Genomic DNA, 19757 nt, shown 5'->3' with positions numbered 1-19757 from the left:
CCACTGTTATATGCATGGTCCCAGGATATGAGAGAGACAAAGTAGGTAGGTGAGGTAATATCTTTTACTGGACCAACTTCAGTTGGTGAGAGAGACAAGCTTTCAAGTTTACACTGAGCTCTTCTTACACAGAGCCCTTCTTCAGGTTTGATGTAAGAAGAGCTCAGTGTAAACTCGAAAGCTTGTCTCTCTCACCAACTGAAGTTGGTCCAGTAAAAGGTATTACCTCACCCACCTTGTCTCTCTAATAAGTTAACTTGCTTTTTTTAATAGCCAGCTTGCAACCATATCTGTATATAGAAAAGAAATGTCTTGAAAACAAAAGCTGTGTGTGATCTGTGCAACAATCATGCTCTTCTTTGGTATCAACAATACATCAATTCACTCTCCCATGTGCCCACACCAAAAGTCACATCAATCAACATTAAACCCTGAGCAATACAAGGGCATAAAGCCAGCTAGACTTTAATACCTCAAAATCACATAAGGGCATTCCATACCTGCAACTGTAAATAATTACTGCCTTATCGGCATAACATCAGAACTGGGTTACAGGGGAAAGCAGAGTACAGTTGCTCAATCCAAACAATTGGAGGAGTATCTGGGACCAAAGTAGTGCTGCATGCAACTTCCTCTTTGAGGAAGCATGACTGATGAAGGGAGCTAACTGACTGATGTAGGCTGGGATTCTAATGGGGAGGGTGATGGGGTTTGGTGTTGCTGTGGATCAGATTGGATCAAGTACCCACCCTTTGGTGAACTGACACCTAAGGCACTTTCCACAGATCATTTCAAAATCTGTAGATCCTGATATGTGGCGAACAAGTACCTGCAAGTGCAGGAGAATCTCTGTACTGGCCTTGAGGTACAAATATCCATGCTGTGCTTGTGAACTATTCTCCTGGTAGCAACCCTGTGGTGGATTTTCAGCATGCTCCACAGGCTATTGTTGCCTAATTCCCCTAAACAGTAATCAGAAGAATAGGAGCACCTTGCACCAGAGTCAGACATCAGCGTCTGTACTTGGAAAGCAAGGAGACTGTTCTCCAGTTCAGAGAGTCAGACACAGACAGTAATAAAATACACTTAAAAAAAAAAAAAAGAGTAGACATCAAAGTGAGTAACCAAGGACCCAGAAACGAATGGATTTCACACTTGGTTAATTGCGTGAATTAATTAAATGGAAGGAGCTGCAGGCATGTCGATATCAAACCGCTCACCAGCACAGACGGAAGCTCAACAATAAGTGAGAGTGTCACATGAATCTTATTTTGTGGCTTGCACTCTACATTTCCATCCCTAGCTCAGACTCAAACCCTAGCCTCAAGGTAAATGTCTGGATTTCATTTCTGTGGCCCTCTGCAATGTGCTCAAATCCTTCAATATCAGACACGTTTATGCCTGTTACTGTCCTACTGCTTTTGTCTCCCTTTGGGGAAGGTAGACAGGAAGAAGAGAAGTTGTTGGGTTTTCATTTCACAACTCTCTCCATAAGCCACTTTTCTGCACACATGCCATGGTTCAGAGTCTCTCTCAAGTCACAGTACCAGGAACTGAGTGTTTACACAGTTCATTATCCTCTTTGCAGTTGCTATAGCAACCACAAGGGGTCAGCTTATAGAAGGAGAGGAAGTTCACTTTGGGGGAGTTCAGCTTTTCAACTACAGAATCAAGCATGGCTGAAAAACAAAAGGCCAGATGCTGGGAGGAAACACATTTTTAAAAGTTTCCTATGTGTAAAACCACCCAAGCTTTCTAAATCACCAGGAGATGCCACATTCCTTTCCCCTTGGTCAGAGAGATGCTCTGGTATTGCTGATGCAGGAGCTAGATTTTCAACAGCCCTTCTCACTCAGATGCCTGTCAACATTTTAGAGTCGCGCAGTAATAAATCAATAGTCTCCGTGCCACAGTTTCATAAATGCTTCTAAATTTGCACCCACAATTTGGTGGGCACAAGTGTTTTGTGCCAGCAGGGCAGAACCTGGATGCTCAAAGGCTGTTTTCAGATATAAATGATGTAATTTATGGATACAAATTATACAGAGCCAAATGTTCTCTGTAGTGGAATTATACCAGTAGAAAATTTGCCCCTTCATGTTCAGAGTTGTGGGTATCTATTTAGGGCCACATTTTAAAAAGAAGACTCACAACAGCGTGACTACGTTTGCACACACAACAATGACAACATGATCAAAAATGTATATTTTAATTCCTTCAAAAATCAGATGCCCCGATCCTGCAGTTCACCACATCTGCATGGAGCCCCGCTGAAGGCAATGTAAACATTGGTGCAGCAGTCCTCCCATGTGATGTCAATTGTAGGACTGGATACATAATTAGGTGCCTAAACTGCCCCCAATCCTCCTCAAAGGATTTAGGTGCCTAAATTGCCCCCAATCCTCCCCCCAATCCTCCACAAAGGTAACTGGGATAAAATGTAATCCAGCTGCATCTGTAACCCCTACCTCCCACTGTCCAGGTGCCCCAGCCACTCTCCAATCCAATCCCTCAGATAGAGACAAACACCTACAAGATCTCTATCAAGCGTTCTTAAAACTACTATACCCACCTGCTGAAGTGAAGAAACAGATTGACAGCCAGAAAAGTACCCAGACGTCACTTACTCCAGGAAAGGCCCAACGCCACGAGCCATCACCTTCGGCCCCCAACTAAAACCTCTCCAGAGCATCATCAAGAATCTACAGCCTTTCCTGAAGGACGATCCCTCACCCTCACAGATCTTGGGAGACAGGCCAGTCCTTGCTTACAGACAGCCCCCCAACCTGAAGCAAATACTCACCAGCAATCACACACCACACAACAAAAACACTAACCCAGGAACCTATCTTTGCAACAAAGCCCGTTGCCAACTCTGTCCACATATCTATTCAAGGGACACCATCATAGGACCTAATCACATCAGCCACACTATCAGAGGCTCGTTCACCTGCACATCTACCAATGTGATATATGCCATCATGTGCCAGCAATGCCCCTCTGCCATGTACATTGGCCAAACCTGACAATCTCTACACAAAAGAATAAATGGACACAAATCAGACGTCAAGAATTATAACATTCAAAAACCAGTCGGAAAACACTTCAGCCTCCCTGGTCACTCAATTTCAGACCTAAAAGTCGCAATTCTCCAAAAAAAAAAAAAAAAAAAAACTTCAAAAACAGACTCCAACGAGAGACTGCAGAATTGGAATTAATTTGCAAACTGGACACCATTAAATTAGGCTTGAATAAAGACTGGGAGTGGATGGGTCAGTACACAAATTAAAAACTATTTCCCCATGCTATTTTTTCCCCTTGCTGTTACTCACACCTTCTTGTCAGCTGTTTGAAATGGGCCATCCTGATTATCACTACAAAGAGGTTTTTTTTTCTCCTGCTGATAATAGCTCACCCTAATTAATTGGTCTCATTACAGTTGGTATGGCAACACCCATTTTTTCATGTTCTCTGTGTATATATATTTTCCTACTGTATTTCCCACTGCATGCATCCGATGAAGTGGGTTTTAGCCCACAAAAGCTTATGCCCAAATAAATTTGTTAGTCTCTAAGGTGCCACAAGGACTCCTCGTTGTTTTTTCAGCCTCTCTGTGTCACTGCCACGGACCACATGTTCCATTCTTTTTCCAACCTGCCCAATCCCGCTCACCCTTCCCAACAAACTGAAAAATAAAAGAGCTTTGAGATGGTGTCCGAGGAACTCAATTCTGCCCCAGCTGTCCTGTCCAGCTCCCCACACCCCCCTTATGGAAGGGAGTAGGTGTTAGGAGGGTCTGTGCAATGGGGACAGAGTTCACCCAGCATTAACGCTGCCCATGAGTAGAAGGCAGTGTGCCCATCAGCCAGCTTTCTATCATGGCGTGTGATGGGGTCAGTGCAGGGAACGTCATTTTGATGGGGAATAATTAATTCTTTGTACTTCTGCCCCCCCACCCCCATCTACATGGGGAAAGTGACTGTGTTCTGAAATCATTTTCAGTGACTTTGATTTCCACAGTGGCTCTCACCAGCATGGCTGGAGCAGTGGATGGACGGCACGTGAGTCTATTCAAAAGGGTCCTGAAAAGTCTGTTTGCCAAAACCCATTTAAAAGAAGCCCCTCCCCCTCTCCAGCAGCTGGCCGAGCTAAGTGAGCCCAGCCCAGATTTTCACTAACAAGGAAAATGGGTTCAAACCTGCCGAGTTTCCCAGCGTAGCTGGGCCCTGAACCCTCCCTTGGCCAAGGATTTCAAAGCACATATCCCCATCATTGTTCATTAACTAGCCCTCTCACACCCTCAACCCCCATGAGATGAGTGTGAGATATAAAGGGATCCTGTCCCCCAGCCCTGGCCTGGGACACAGCAGCTGTTTGAGAAGACAGGGAATGAAGAAGACTCCTGTACCCAACTGAGAATGTAGAGGGCGTGGAATGGAATCCCAGAGCAGGAGCTTGGCCAGGACACCAGGGTGAGCTGCCAACTCCTGCAAACAGGGTGACTGGAGCTTTATTAACTGCAAGGAGCTGGGACTTTCCACCCAAAGGGTCATTTCTGTTCCCAGACTTGTGCAAATGCGTCAACATCGGGGTTCAGGATCGGGGTGACGCTCCTGGGAGGCTCTCGTGTCCCACATGGGGTCTGGGGAGACGCTTCCTCCCTCGCACACCTGTAGGGAGCAGCAAGAAGTGGAGACATCAGCACATGAGGCCAAGAGAGCTGGGCCAGTTACTAACAGCCTGACATGTTCCAGCACCGTACCCCCTCCCTGGAGCTCAGAGCACTTTACTAAGAGGGAGCTGAGAGAATGTTATTACTAGCTCCATTTTACAGATGGAAAATCCAAGCTGGAGAGGGAAGCGACTCATCCAAAGCTACACAATGAGTTACCTGCAGAGCCAGGAGTAGAGGCCAGAGTCCTGACTGCCAAACCCTACTGTCACCACTACACAAACTGCATCTCTTGATTCTTGTTTTTCTTGTTCTGAAGCCAATAATCTGCACAGTGACCTGGGATCCCACAGGGGGCTGGCTGGGCAGATTAGAATCAGTTCAGACCCCACTGTCTCTCAGATACCTCATCACACGAGATGATGCAACAATGCTGTGATGTTAACTGCTCATCCCTGACATACTTCACCAAAGGAGAAGATGCCACAGTACCTGGATGTTATCATCTCCTGCCCAGTCACTGCCCAGCAGTCCCACAGATCAGCAGAGAAAGGTGAGCTTGGAGAAGCCAGTATAAGTTCACTCAATAACCCACTGGAGTCTGCAAGGACAGGGCTATGGAGAAAGACTGGAGGGACTGCAGACAGAGGGTGAAATGACAAGAGACTAGAGTACAGGGTGGTGTCATGTGCATTAGAGAGAAAACAAGTGATTGCCCAGGAAGATGAAGAGGGATGGGAAGAGAATCCCTGGAGGAGAAGCTGTGAGGCATTGTGTGAAAGACGACAGAGAATCATAATGGATCGTGCTGAAGTGAAAAGGGAAAAAAGCTGCTGCAAGAGATCACACCGAGGAGGAAGAGAAGAGACAACAAGAGATTGCACAGAGGAGGAGGACAGAGCATGAGAGAATGCACTGAGGAGGAGGAGGAGGAAGGCCAGTGAGGGATTTGTGTCGAGAAGGAGGAGAAACCACAAAGGATCACACTGAGGAGGAGAAAATGTGGAGGAGGAAAAGAGAGACCACAAGGGATCAGGCCGAGGAGTAGGAGGAGGCAGCACTGCGGCTCAGAAGAAAAGGGATGGAGAAGAAGTGGAGCCCTGATGTAGTTGCAGGGTCAGGAGTTTACACCAATCATTCTGAGCTAGTGTGAAAATTTATTTTGAAAAGGTAGTCTTTGGTATAACCCAACCATCCAGACATTTACTTCAGATGTCTGTAACTGCACAGTAAACTCCATTTATAAAATCATCTCAGCCTGTGCCAAATGCAAGTAATAAAAAAGGACTAGTCAAGATACAAGTAATGTTTTAAAACAGTGTTGCTGCCACTGCTTTATAGGAAACTAATTTTTTTTTTGAGTTTGCTAAACTGCAAGGATTATTCATATGGGCTAGAAATATTATCAGATAGGGAATAATAGTGAGAATACTATTAATCATCATATAAATCTACATATGCCCTTATATTGAATCATGTCTTCAGTTCTTGTCACCACCCCATCCTAAAAGATAGATTTATCAGAAGAAGAAAAGATTGAGAGACCTATGACCAAAGGAGTATGGAAAGACTTGAGGAGAGATTGTAAAGACTGAAGAGAGGTGAAATCTTTGCCCCATTGAAGTCAATGACAAAACTCCTATTGACTTCCACTGAGCCAGTATTTCACCTTCAGACTCTTTAGAAAGGATCTGCATAAGAGGGGATAGAATAGAGGATTACAAAATAAAGAATGTTATATATGTCAGTGAGGTGCTTGTATTTGCCCACTCTAAAAATTCAAGTATAAGGGGGCATCCATGAAAGCAAAAGGCAACCAATTTAAATCTGATCCAAGGAAATATGTTTTTTAAAGAGAGTGAATAGTTAACCTGTGGAACTCACTGCCACAAGATAACATTTCATAACAACAGCTGAGTATGATTCCAAAAAATATTTTTCATTACATTAAATAGGGCCTGACATTGTTATAAAGGATATAAACACTCATGTTTCAGAGTGTAATACCAACCACAGCTATTTAGGGTTAAGAAGGTCCTTCTATGGGCAGATTAATCCATAATTGTTCATTGTGTGACTCTTTTCACCTTGTTCAGAAGCATGCGATAGTGAATAGTACACAAGACAGGTTACCAGACTAGATGTCTCACTGGTCTAATTTGGCATTTATTTAATTATTACATAAATACTAGTAATAACTCCTACCCACTAACAAGCGTTAAACCTGCCCTGTCTACACTAGGGTTTTAATATGTATTGGCTCACAAGTTTTAAAAACACATCTTTCCTCCTTGTCTAGACAAGTGCTTAGTGAGCAGTTTTTGTAAGGATACTTTATGCTGCTTTGGATACTTTCATTGGTGCTAGGACCTTCCTGTCACTTGAAATAATCTGGCTTTGGCAGAGATAGGCCACATGCAGGCCCATCTCTAGTTTTGATCTTATTTGTGGGCAGCCTCCAGCTGCATCCTGGCAAAAGCACTTTAAAATAAAGAATATATATTGGTAATTACTTCATTTACTGTTTACACTTGGCTCAGCCTAAACAGTGAAACTAGACTGGTCCATTTCTCTTTCTGTTTGGAGGCACTTTCTCTTTTTGGCTCTTATACACGGACACAGTACAGTTATGTTTGGATTTCCAACTCTTAAATAATAAGCCAACAGGCTTAAATAATAAAATGTCTCTACTGCGGTTTTAATTTTTATACCATTAGAGAGAAGATCGCTATCATATACGGTGTGGAACTCACCTACCTTTATTAAAAAATTTAAAAAATCAACTACATTTCTGCTTGTACTTCTTGACTGTGTCCTTTTAACACCACTCAACAGCTGTTAAATTGGATAATCCCCAGTTATCCTCATGTCACTAATTCAAATGCTAATTGCTCTCACTCCACCAGAGTTTATTCATCCACGCCAGGGCCGCCAGGTATGCTCTGTTTGAGAAGGATGCTGAAGTAATTAAGTTCCCTCCTGAGATTCTGGAAGCATTTAAAGAAATGGTTCCAGATGAATTTGGAAAGGAGAAAGTGGATAGAAATAAAGGAAAATAAGATGGGGAAGAAGCCAGTGTGGAGCACTTGCGTGTTTTGATGTGTCAAAAGTGTTCCTTTCATCACTCTGTTTTTTAGACATTGTGCACCAGATTCAACCCTGGTGTAACTCCAATAAGTCAACGGAGTTATGCCAGTGATGAATCTGACCCCAAATTTGTATTTACTATTTGTGTAGTTGTAGTGCTCAAAAGGACACAAGCAGGGAACAGAGTTTCATTGTCCTACGTGCAGCACGCACCCACAGGAAGACACAATCCCTCCCTTGAGGAGCTTACAATCCACTTTGAAACAAGATGCATCTTCATAAGGATAAATCGACATGCTTTCTACTTTGCTGTACTTTGTAAGATGCTCATGTATGCGTCAGGCACGACGTTTCTCCAGCTGTGCTCACCTGGACCCAGTACCGAGTGGTCACCCTTGCAGTGCATTCATTCTATTGGAACTCTGGCACATTTAAGCAATACTCCAGTGCAGCAGAGAAGAGACTGTGGAAGCCAGCAGCAAGGGCCTCAAATTAAAATGACTTTCTATGGGCCAGATCTTGCAGCTAGATCTCTGTGGGTGGACCCCTGCACTCACACAGATCCAATTGCCAGATATGGCCCTGTTCAAATACATTCATTCAGATTTCAAACAGACCACCTGGTAGACTGAGTCTGGAACTGATCCCAGGGTAAAATGAGCAATTCAAATCACCAAGCGGGACAACCCCAAAATACACTCCAGTGAAGTTTATTCCTGCTACAGGAGTATCAGGCTACTCATTAATCTTTGTAATAAGCATTATAGTGATGTCTATTCTTGGTGGTTGGTCTGACTGAGCCAGAGGCAAGGGGGATCTGTTTAGCTTTCAATTTTTAAAGGATTTGTCTATACTAGAAAGTTGTAGCCCTTTAACTATACTGGTGTATTAAAGCAGTACACACAATCCTAGTATGGATGCAGTTGTATCAGTATAAAGCTATAATAAAAAGGAAATAAGTCATACTGGTATATGGCTCTCTTATATTGGTATAACTGTGTCCACACTTCGGGTTGCACTGGTATAACCATAAAGGTAAAGAAACACACCCCTAACCAAAATAGTTGTACCATCCCTAAAACTCTTTCCTTATGATGTTGCTGAACTCTTTCCTTACGATGTTGCTAATAGCTTGTTTTCAAGGCAATACATAGATAGCAAGTTGAACCTGCTTTGTGTGTTAGTTCCTCGCATTACATAGGTGCCACTGGAATACATGATACCAGCTAAAGCAAAAATCACAGACCATATGGGGCATAACACATCTGTAGATTACATCTGCTGCACATCTGGCATTTCAGAAGACCCTACTCCCTCACAGGCACCTCAGAGGGCCCCACCAGCCCCAGCCATTCTTGCAGCAATTTGAAGGAGAGTTTGCAGATGCTACATTGCTGCTGTTTAAGCCTCTAGACAGACACGTGAGAATGGGATAGCACATGTCAGTATAATAATAACCTGGAAGGGAAGAAACAGAAGGAGAAGAGGGGAGCAGAACAGGGAGTGGAAGAGGAAATTGGGGCCATGTATCATACCATTAACAGGCACATTTTCAACTGTGGGGCTAACACATCACATGGGGGGCTGGTGACTTGATCTTTGTTCCCATGGTTTGATGACAGCCGAACCACTCCAGGGGATTCCAGCCCCATAGTGTAATTCACACATTTCTTTTGTTCTGCATATGATTCAGATAGAACCAGGTTGCATGCCAAGGTGATGAAACTCCAGCACACTCCCACAACGCTGGACAGATGCACTTTGCTGGTGAGCTAAGGGAAAGCAGAGAATAGTTGAGGATGGGAGGTAAGGGGAGAACAGTTCTCCCACAGAAATAAAAAGCCAAACTCTTAAGAATCTCAGAGCTTTCACCGGCTATTTTCCTAGTCTATCTGCAAGGTGAACAAAAAGGACAGAGTGCTAACCCAGTCCGCTGTCCATATAGAAGACGTGAGGTCACCTGGCGATTTGTCCTTCTTTCGTGTGATTCTGTGGCATTGACGTGAAGACACGCATGGATGATTTTTTATTTTATTCTCTATTGTTGGTGTGACAATAAAGGAGGATAGCTTCTTTAGCCCTGACCTCACAATGAACTCCATATCAGTGGACCCTGGAGTCCACACTGAGCACCACTGACCAGGATCTATCTGCCCGGGCTTGACCACAGGAGCGTGGGTCTCAGTTTGTACCATAGCTTGTGGTAGAAATAAAACAGAGCCAGATTTTCAAAAGCAGTCAGGACAAAGCAGCTCCCATTGTGGCACATTGGATATGTCGACGGCAATTAAACACCTGCAGCTCGCCCAAGGCGCCTGACTCAAGCTCGTGGGGCTTGGACTGTGGGGTTGTAGAATGGCGGTGTAAATGCTCAGGGATCTCATGGCGGGGGGGAGGGTCCCATAGCTCAGGCTCCTGCTGAAGCCTGAACATCTACACCACAATTATACAGTGCTCCAGCCTGAGCCCCACAACCTCAAGTCAGCTGACCCGGGCCAGACGCAGGAGCTTAATGGCTGTGCAGACAACCTGTTGGGCCAGACTATCGAAAGAACTCAGCATCTAAGTGCACCCAATCTATGGAGCTTTTTTGAAAATGTAGCCACTTAACTTGGGTGCCTATAAAGGAGCAGAGTTCTTTTGAAAATCTGTCCCACAATCCACAGGGACGACAGTATTTTTTTTAAGGAAGCCGTTTGCCAGTACATTCTGTCAATCTTGACAGTCACTCTCAGTTCTTCCTCATTCTTTGAAAAGATCCTGTACTAAAGCATGTACAACCTCAGTATCACCACCTCCCTCATTACTTGGTTTTCTTCTAGAATCTTTTTCAGTATGTCTTCTCCACAGTGGAATTAGTTGAAGGCAAAACAATTTGTTAGTTGCATATTACAAAATCAGTTACCATGACAGTAGCGTGGGTTGCAGCCAACAATTTAATTGCACTATGTCTAAAACGGTAACCAAGTTGACACCCTTTTTATTTCCTCGTTGGAAAGGAAGTAACACAGTTAGCTCAATTATTAATGCTGAAACACTTTTTCTCCTGCAGGTCTGAAGACGATACCATAAAAAACATGGAATGCCTCCTTGGTGTAATATATCTGGTGCAGGAAGTGATCCAGTCTCATCTACAAGTTGTAATGAGAATCTGTCTGGTAGCATTTAGCTGCAGTCTTGGCTTTCTTGTATAAGGTGGGGGTGTTTCCTACATCAAAGTGGAAGTAAGAATGCTGCCCACAACTCACAGACAAATTGAGGAGCTCAGAACAGACACAAAGTTAAGCTTACGTTTGTTGCTTTGTCTTCAGATACTACACTTTGCAGCTCCCAAGGGTCTTCATGGAATCCAGTCATATATTAGGTATAGTACAGAGAGACGGTCTCTTATTCCTTTCAACTCCAATGGCACTTTATCCTTGGGGAGCAGGTATTATTTTAATATTGGGTTTTGTTGCAAATTTAATCACTCTTAGCTCCTAAACAGCCAAGTTTGAAGGTGTCACTTAATTGTGAGGAGCTGATCACCAGTCAGGGCAAAGAAATAACAGAATTTGAAAACAGGATCTTGAAAGACTAGAAAAATGGTCTGGAAACAAAACAAGACTCAACCTGGAAAAATAAGCAAACTTATACCTCTGGCTACAATCATCTACAACAGCAATGGGAGGGAGTAAAGAGATGAGCAGCAAAAGCGGGGTTGATTTAAGGGGTTGATTTACAAGGTGAGATGAAAATAATTAAATAGTATGTCCCGTTTGGCCAAGAAACTGCTAGAGGAAGGGAAGACATAACAGTCTACAAATATTTGAAGGGTGGACACATCAAAGAGAGAACAGGATTATTTAGCATATTCAAAAGAATAAGTAATGCATAAAGTGAACAACAAGTAGGAGTAATGGGATGACATTTTATAAGTGGAAACGTAGGCAGAAAAGCAGGAAAAGCTTCCTGACAGAGATGTATTAGCATCTGGAATCATCCCCCCAAGGAAGTCCTGGAAGCTTCATCACTTGGCACATATAAGCTGGACTGGATAAAACTGCAAGTACTGGAAGGGCCTGATCCAAAGCCCACTGAAGTCAATGGAAAGTCCCACTGAGTTCTGTGGGGTTTGGATCAGACCCTAAGTATCAAGCAGGGAACAATCCTGCAACGGAGAGGAGATGAACTGTCACTAGGTGACTTTACAAAAGGGATCCAGGGTGGTAGTAGCCAGCACCAAATAAAAAGGAAAACAAGTGCAAAAATAACAAAATCAGGCATCCTGCTGCTTTAAGGCAACACGGCTGTCTGTGAAGAGCTGCTCTGCTTGGGCCAACAGAGTGTGTGTGAGAGAGACAGAGAGAGACAGAGAGAGAATCAGGAGGGTTGAGGTTTTCATTAGCCCCCGGGAGAATCAACTGCCAAACAAAGACAACTTCACTTTACCCAGGGCAGGACATGTGTGGGTGAGAGAGAGAGAATGTGCACTGTATTTTTAAATGTGGAAGAAGCCAGGCTGGAGGGAGCTGGGGAACGCTGGAGCCAAGCAGAGGACAAGGCAGAGTAGCTACACAGCTAATACTGTTTTCCTTATTCTAATAAAGTTCCTTGTTCAGTTTTAGAAGTAACCAACTCTCTGTGATTTTTGTTCACCATAAAAAATGGACAGTGCACTGATTCCTTCCTGAGAGTTCCCTAATCTACCAACCCTTTCTATTAATATCCTTTCTTGGACTGAGCAGCATCTCTGGGGTGAGACAGACCTTCTGACTGGTTTTCACTGCATGCAATTAACCCCCTCCCTGACTATCTGTGGGGTGTATATACACTCCATTACCCGTTGAATAGGGATATTCTGTCTCTAGATTCTATGGGCCAAAATCTGTTATCAGCTGCACCAGTGTAAATCTGAAATTGCTCCACTGACTTCAGTGGGGTAATTGCATTCACACTGTGTAACAGAGCTGAATTTGGGTCTATGATTCTGTAAAACTTTCCTCTCTGACAAATAAATATTTAAATTATATTTTTAATTAAAAAATATTTATCAGTTGAAAGTGTGTGTGTGTGTGTATGCGCCCCTTCCCATACACCCACAAATTTCGGGAAGTAATCATGGAATTTGCCTTCCATCAGTCATCATTCTGCCTGTATGCAAAAGAGGACTTATAGCTGCTTTGTGTGGCCTCGACGTCCCATGGTGGACCTTCCAGTTTGGGAGTCCTCTGAGTAAACCCTGGGGGAATAATCCTTCCCCTATCCACAGTGCTCTTCCATTCTCTAATTTTATTTCCCAGCTGGTGTTAGAAACGACCAGACATCAGAAGTTAGTATATATCAGTGCATGTGGCAACATGGTATGTGTATAACCCACGTCCCAATAACTTGAGCATGGTTATATGTTCCAAGATGAAACAGCCAGGGGTACTGGTCAGCACTACCACTTCATCCGATGAAGTGAGCTGTAGCTCACGAAAGCTTATGCTCAAATAAATTGGTTAGTTTCTAAGGTGCCACAAGTACTCCTTTTCTTTTTATCTTTTGGCTGTGTCAGAAAAATCCCTCAATTGCAAAATACCTCAGACTAACATTTAGCAGCTCCTGTGGTTTTGTAATGTGTGAAACTCCTAGGTTTAATAGTTAGCTTTGTAACAGGTGAGCATGTATTTTTGTGGAGGGCGAAGGAAGGGGGTTTTCCTCTGACTTTTTATGGGGCTATAAGCTTTGCTCATGTATTTCTTTTACCCGCCTGTAAAAAATCTGTTTTTAAAATGCACAGAAAATAAAAGCAGAAACAAAGAAAAAAAAATCACCACATAACAAATCACAGCCTTTGTCAAGGACGAGGGAACTAATCGAGTCCAGATATGTTCCAAGCTCAAATGTACATGCAGTTGTTTCTACTGAGCTAGCAAAAATCTGATCAATATCAAGAGACAATTATGCCCTAAATTTGCCACCTATGTAAACCCACTGGAATAAATGGGATTGCATGGGTGTAACAGAGGGCTAAATTTGGCCCCAAATATTCAACTTGGCTGTGGATTTGTATAGCACTATTTGACCTAGAATCACGTTAAAGTGACTTGTCTGTGCTTCAGTCCAGACTGAAGCGACTCTGCAGAAGCTGTATTTACATAAGAGTGTGGGTGGCCTGAATTGTCATGATGTGTTTAAATATTTGGCACTTAATCACAGCTGTCCGCTTATTTGCACTTTTGCTGCCAGGCAGTGGGACAAACTTGGAATTAGCCAGAATAAGACATATTAACGAGTTAACAGAGGTTCTAGACTTGGCAGACCTTTTGTTTGCACAAAACACACATGCATAGACTTCTAGTGAAGTTTGCAACTTTTTAAGGACCAGTCTGCACTTTCTCACCCCCAATAGCGTTTCCTGAAGTAGTTTTAAAACATGTCAAGCTTAAAGGGGTTGTAGTTTTTGTTTTTACATTTAGTTATAAGTTTACAACACTTACAGAATGATACATTTTGCATGAAAAAACACCCTGCTCTTACCAGTCTCTAGAATTTAGTATATGTATGGAAAAAAAAATAGAGGGGAAAAAACCCCAAACAAGCTCAGCTTAAAATCTTAAGAGAACCATTATTCAATTATTCTTCAGCAGAGCCAAAACCCATCATCTTCCCCATACAGAGATCTCAAGTAAGCATGCAATCAAAAATAATTACAAGCAAAGCTCTTCATATACCTAAGGTACTTATATGCACCCATTACAGCAGTATATAAGCACCTCACAATCTTTTAAGTATTTTTCCTCACAACACCCTCTGTGAGGTAGCAAAGCACTATTATCTCCATTTTACAAATGGGATAAGCAAGACTAAGTGACTTGCTGAAGGTCACACAAGCAGCCTGTAGCAAAGCAGGAAATTGAACCTTGCTCTCCTAAGTCTCAGGCTAGCATCCTAACCACTACACCACCCTCCCTCTCTATCAATAGTGAATGCTGATATACAGTAAAATACACGACAGCTATGATTTAATAACTGCAGCCAAATCCACACACTGCTCAGGCGGGGGAATTTTCCAGAGAAACTCAGACCTGGGCTACACTACAAAGTTAGACTGACATAAGCTGCTTTGCATTGACCTGTTGTGCATGTGGCTACACTTAAATGTGTCTCCCACTGATGTAAGTGCCCCGATATGGCGACATGGTTGCACCACCTCCCCAAGCAGCTCTGAGACATGGTAGATGTGCTGAGGCAGACGCAGCATGAGTGTAAACACTGCATTACCTATCTCGAGCCTAACAGTCCTCCAGCAGCTGTCATACAATGCCCGACACTGACAGCTCTTGTCACAATTGTGAACTCCACTACCTAGGGGTCACAGAGACCAGAAGACCACCCCCCCCCATACGTTTTTGAAATACCTTTTCTTGATTGTCCAGCTTGGCAAGCACACCGAGCAGCTCTCCCTTGTTATGTGTAACCTCCCAACCAGCCATGCTGGGTCCATGTTCCAGATGCACTCTGGGTTGGAGCAGGCAGGAGCTATTGGATCTCCAGGGCCTGTGAGAAGAGGCTGTGCAGACACCGCTCCGGACCAGTTGTAGAAACATGGACCTCTATACGCAGACTGCACCGGGGATGCAGGAGAAGGGGATGATAGGGGCCTGCAGCAGGGCCCCATGAAAGCAAAGGAACTGCAGCAGGCATACCAGAAGGCCAGGGAGGTAAACAATCCATCCAGTGCTGAGATGCAGGCTGGGCACTTTTCTAAAGAGCTGCATGCCATACTCAGCAGATACCTCACCAGCACCCTGTAAAGCACAGAGGATACCTCTGAGGAGCCTGAGTCGCAGGCCCCTGGCATGAACAGCAAGGTCAAAGAGGTGTAGAGGAGGATGGGGGACATACAGCTAGTGGGTTCAGCTATGCCACAAACTCCACCACAGTCTAGTCGGTCCCGGCAGCCAAACAAGGGCGAGCCCGATGCAGGGGAAGGAACCTCAGGTAAGTGTGTAATTGTATTTCCTATTACAGTACTGATGGTGCCCCCAACTTAACAGGACACAGCTATTGACTTATCATGAATTTACTCCCACTAGAAGAGGTAGCAGTACAGCAAAGAGAGGTAGAGCTGCTATCTGCTTTTGATTCTTCTGGAGAATTAGGCGGCGGGAGGGAGGGTTTATGAGGAGCAGTCTGTTTACGTAACCAGGATGTCCCTTGAATCCTCCTGAGAGATCTCAGTGAAACTTTCATGGACGTACTCTGCAATCCTCTCCTGAAGGTTTCTAGCCGTGGCAGCCTTATTCCTTCCTCCACAGCAGGACACTTTCCCACGCCAGTCAATGATAATTTCGACAGGCATCACCGCAATACGCAGACTTTGTTACCCTCAGGGTGAGATAGGTAAAGTCACCACTGCCTGCGGAAAATGATGCCAGTAGTCAGTGCCATTGCCCTATACTCAGAGTTTTATGCAGCCAAGCAATTCCCTCCTTGTTTCCCTCACCCCGGCAGGCCATACTCACCATGGCTGGTGCTGTGAGTGGCACTGTGCACAAGCACTCTGAAGTAGAAGTGTCAATAAGCATGTCTTGTTTAAAACTTTAGGGGAGCAAGGGATGGTAATTCTGAGTCTCAACTTTCACTTTCTGTTGTGACTATACCAACAATGGTACTTCTGTGTGTTTTATCTGCAGCTGCTGCCATTGCGGCCGTAAGGGGTCCCCCCTCCACATCTGTGGATCATCTGAGCCAGAAGAAAGAAGAGGGCTTGGGATGACACGTTCAGTGAGATGCTGCAATCCAGTGCTGCATCAGACCGTGAGCAGAGGGCCTAGAGGGTGAACACTGCAGACAGCCTGGAGAAGGAACAGACAGACAGGAGAAAGGCCCAGGAGACCCAGACAGAAAAGGAGAGGGAGAAACACCAGGGCATAATGGGCCTTGTCTGGCAGCAAACACAGATGCTGCAGACTCTTGTGAATCTACATGTTCAACAGTCACAGGCTCGCCTCCCTTTGCAGTCCATGGAGAACAGCATTACGGCACCTCTCTTCACCCCACTTCAACATGGCATCAGGGGCTGCATCCCTGCCCCTACCACTGCACCCCTGGGGACATTAGGGACAACCACAGTTGCTTTATGTATAGCTAAAAATGGACATGAATGTTCTGCCCCCTCGTTCAGTTCTGTTCCATTAATTTATTAAGGTTTTAATGTAAAATTCTCGTATTTGGGAAATAATTCATCTTTATTAGTTCGCCACATATGCTGCAGAGCACCTAGCAGTGCTGAAAGCACCCACTTACTTCTTGCTGTACAGTTTGACACAACTTACAGGATCAGCGACAAACACAGTGTAATAATAATAAAATGTACTGCAAGCACCACAAAATGGATGGACAGGGTTATGTTCATCGATGTACACCAAGCACCACACAATTCTTAACAAGCCCCAAAACACCAGGGCCAGGTAGAGCACAGTACACAATACATTACTGTGGCTCACTGCTAACCTCTTCTGTCAATGCCTCCCTGAGCCTATAGCTCCTCACTGAGTTTTTCTAATAGCCCTTGTGTCTGGCTGTTCAAACTCAGCCAACACCCACTCCACCTCCACCCCAGTGGCAATTCTCCCCCTTCTGCTACACAGATATTACGGAGGACACAGCAGGCAGCTCTAACCACTGGGATGTTTTTTTCCCCAGAGAGCGCCAAGCCTGTGAGTAAACAATGTGACCGTCCCTTCAACCTACCAAAAGTGCATTCAACAGTCATTCTGCACCAACTGAGCCAGTAGCTGAATCCTTCCTTGGTGCTGTCAAGGTGGCCAGTGTACAGCTCCATGAGCCAGGGGAACAAGGGGTATGCTGAATCTCCCAAGATCACTATTGGCATTTCACTATCTCCAATGGTAATCCACCAGACAGGAGAGAAAATCCATGCTTGAAGCTTTCTGAACAGTCCTGTGTTCTTAAAGATACAAGTGTCACGCACCTTCCCTGACCAGCCAACACTGAGGTCAGTGAAGTGTCCCTGGTGATCTACGAACGCCTGCATAACCATGGAAAAGTAGCCCTTTCTGTCGATGTACTCTTGGCAAGGTGGTCTAGTGCCAAAATGGGGATGTGTGTGCCATCTATTGCTTCACTGCAATTCAGGAATACGACTGCTGCAAATCCATCCGCTATGTCCTGCACATTGCCAAGAGTCACAGTCCTGCAAAGAAGCCCTGTTAAGCCCTGATTAACAGCCCTGCACACTTGCATGACAGTGGTCCCCGGAGTGGATTTTCCAACTCCAAAGTGATTTCCCACTGCCTGGTAGCAACCCGAAGGTGCAGGTTTCCACAGTGCAATTGCCACTCACTTCTCCACCGTCAGCGCAGCTCTCATTCTGGTGTCCCTTGCTGGAGGACTGGAGTGAGCTCGGCACACAGATCCAAAAACGTGGCCTTGTGCAGCCGAAAGTTCTGCAGCTACTGCTCATCATCCCAAGCCTGCATGATGATGCGATCCCACCAGTCAGTGCTCATTTTTCAGGCCCAGAAGTGGCTCTCCGCTATCTGCTGCTGCTCTGTGAACACCACTAACAACCTTCAGTTGGTTCTCACTACATCCCACAGCAATCTGTCCTCCAAGGAATCATCAGGTCCCCCACTGAGTCGGTTCTTCTTAAGGCTCTGCAAATACCGGAGGAACGTGCATCCTGTGCTTGCAACACTTACGACAACAGGCAGAGCTGTGAATCAGAGATGCCGAACAATGCGAAAGGCAGCACAGGTTCATGGGATTTTTTAAAAAGGCATGAAAATTATGGGACATAGATGACATTATGGGATGGAGACAGCTGCACCCTGGGAATTTGATTCCTTGCTCCCAGTCACACCTGCGTGACTCATTTCTGCCCCATCATGCATTGACAAAACTTCCCAAAAGACACCAAGTCTAGTGTGCTGGACAGTGGCAGGTGCACACTAGAATACCTACCTATGGGGCACCACACTATGCAATGACACAAGCACTTGGTGTGCGTACAAGGAGCACCAACACAAAGAGCCAAGCATGCACAGACGAGTGATATACTAACTGCAGCAGCTTTATGATGATGTAACTTGCGCCAGCCAAAGTTTGTAGGGTTGACATGGCCTTAGAGAGACAGGAAAACCCCTCCCGTCACTGTAGTAAGTGTCTACACCGAAGCACTTTAACGGCATCACTGTAGCATTTTAAAGGTAGACATAGCCAGAGTTATACGTGTGGAAGCTGCTATATTGGTATAAAGGTACCTTACACCAGTATAGTTATTCTCCTCCCCCTACAATAATAAACTATACTGCTGCCAGCACTTTTATACTGGTATAATTGCAGGGGGGTTGTACTGCAATTCTACCAGTATAGGTAAAGCAGAAATACAACTTTCTAGTGTAGACAAGGATTTGCATTTATGCTGCCAGATTTGCCAATGCATTCCATCTGCTTTGCACTGCTATGATGACACACAGCAGCTGTAAATCTGGTTGAACTGGCCAGTTAAAATGGGCTTTGTGTCAAAGTGATGCAGAGTGGCCAGAGCATACCAGTGAATCTGGACCATTAGCTCTTGGCATTGTATATCCCGGTCAAGCTAGTAAATTAAAGATGTAGATGTGCTATGCCATGAACAAACTGTATGGCGCCTGATTCTGATCTCACTTTTATGGGTGTAAGTCAGAAGTAATGTCACTGAAATCAACAGAATTACACCTTTATTAAACCTTTGTTAGCTAAGGTCAGAGTCAGGCCTGGACTTTTTAAAAACGGTTGAAATGCAGTTTAGTTTCCTGCACACTGGTGATTCCTAGTCCCTCAAAGAAAAGCAGAACAAAAGAACAGCCACAAACTATGCCCATGTATTCCATGATTAATTAAAACCTTGTTTTTCCTCACTGCATAAAGAACAAACCCAACCCTCTTGTGTTCTTCTGGCATATTTAAATTGTGAGTCAGAGACCACAGTGGAGATACTGCTTGCCTAGCCTTAGAATGTTTG

This window comes from Chelonia mydas, chromosome 2 (assembly GCF_015237465.2).
Source record: "Chelonia mydas isolate rCheMyd1 chromosome 2, rCheMyd1.pri.v2, whole genome shotgun sequence".
Classification (NCBI taxonomy): Eukaryota; Metazoa; Chordata; order Testudines; family Cheloniidae; genus Chelonia; species Chelonia mydas.
This window is presented reverse-complemented; position numbering follows the sequence as displayed.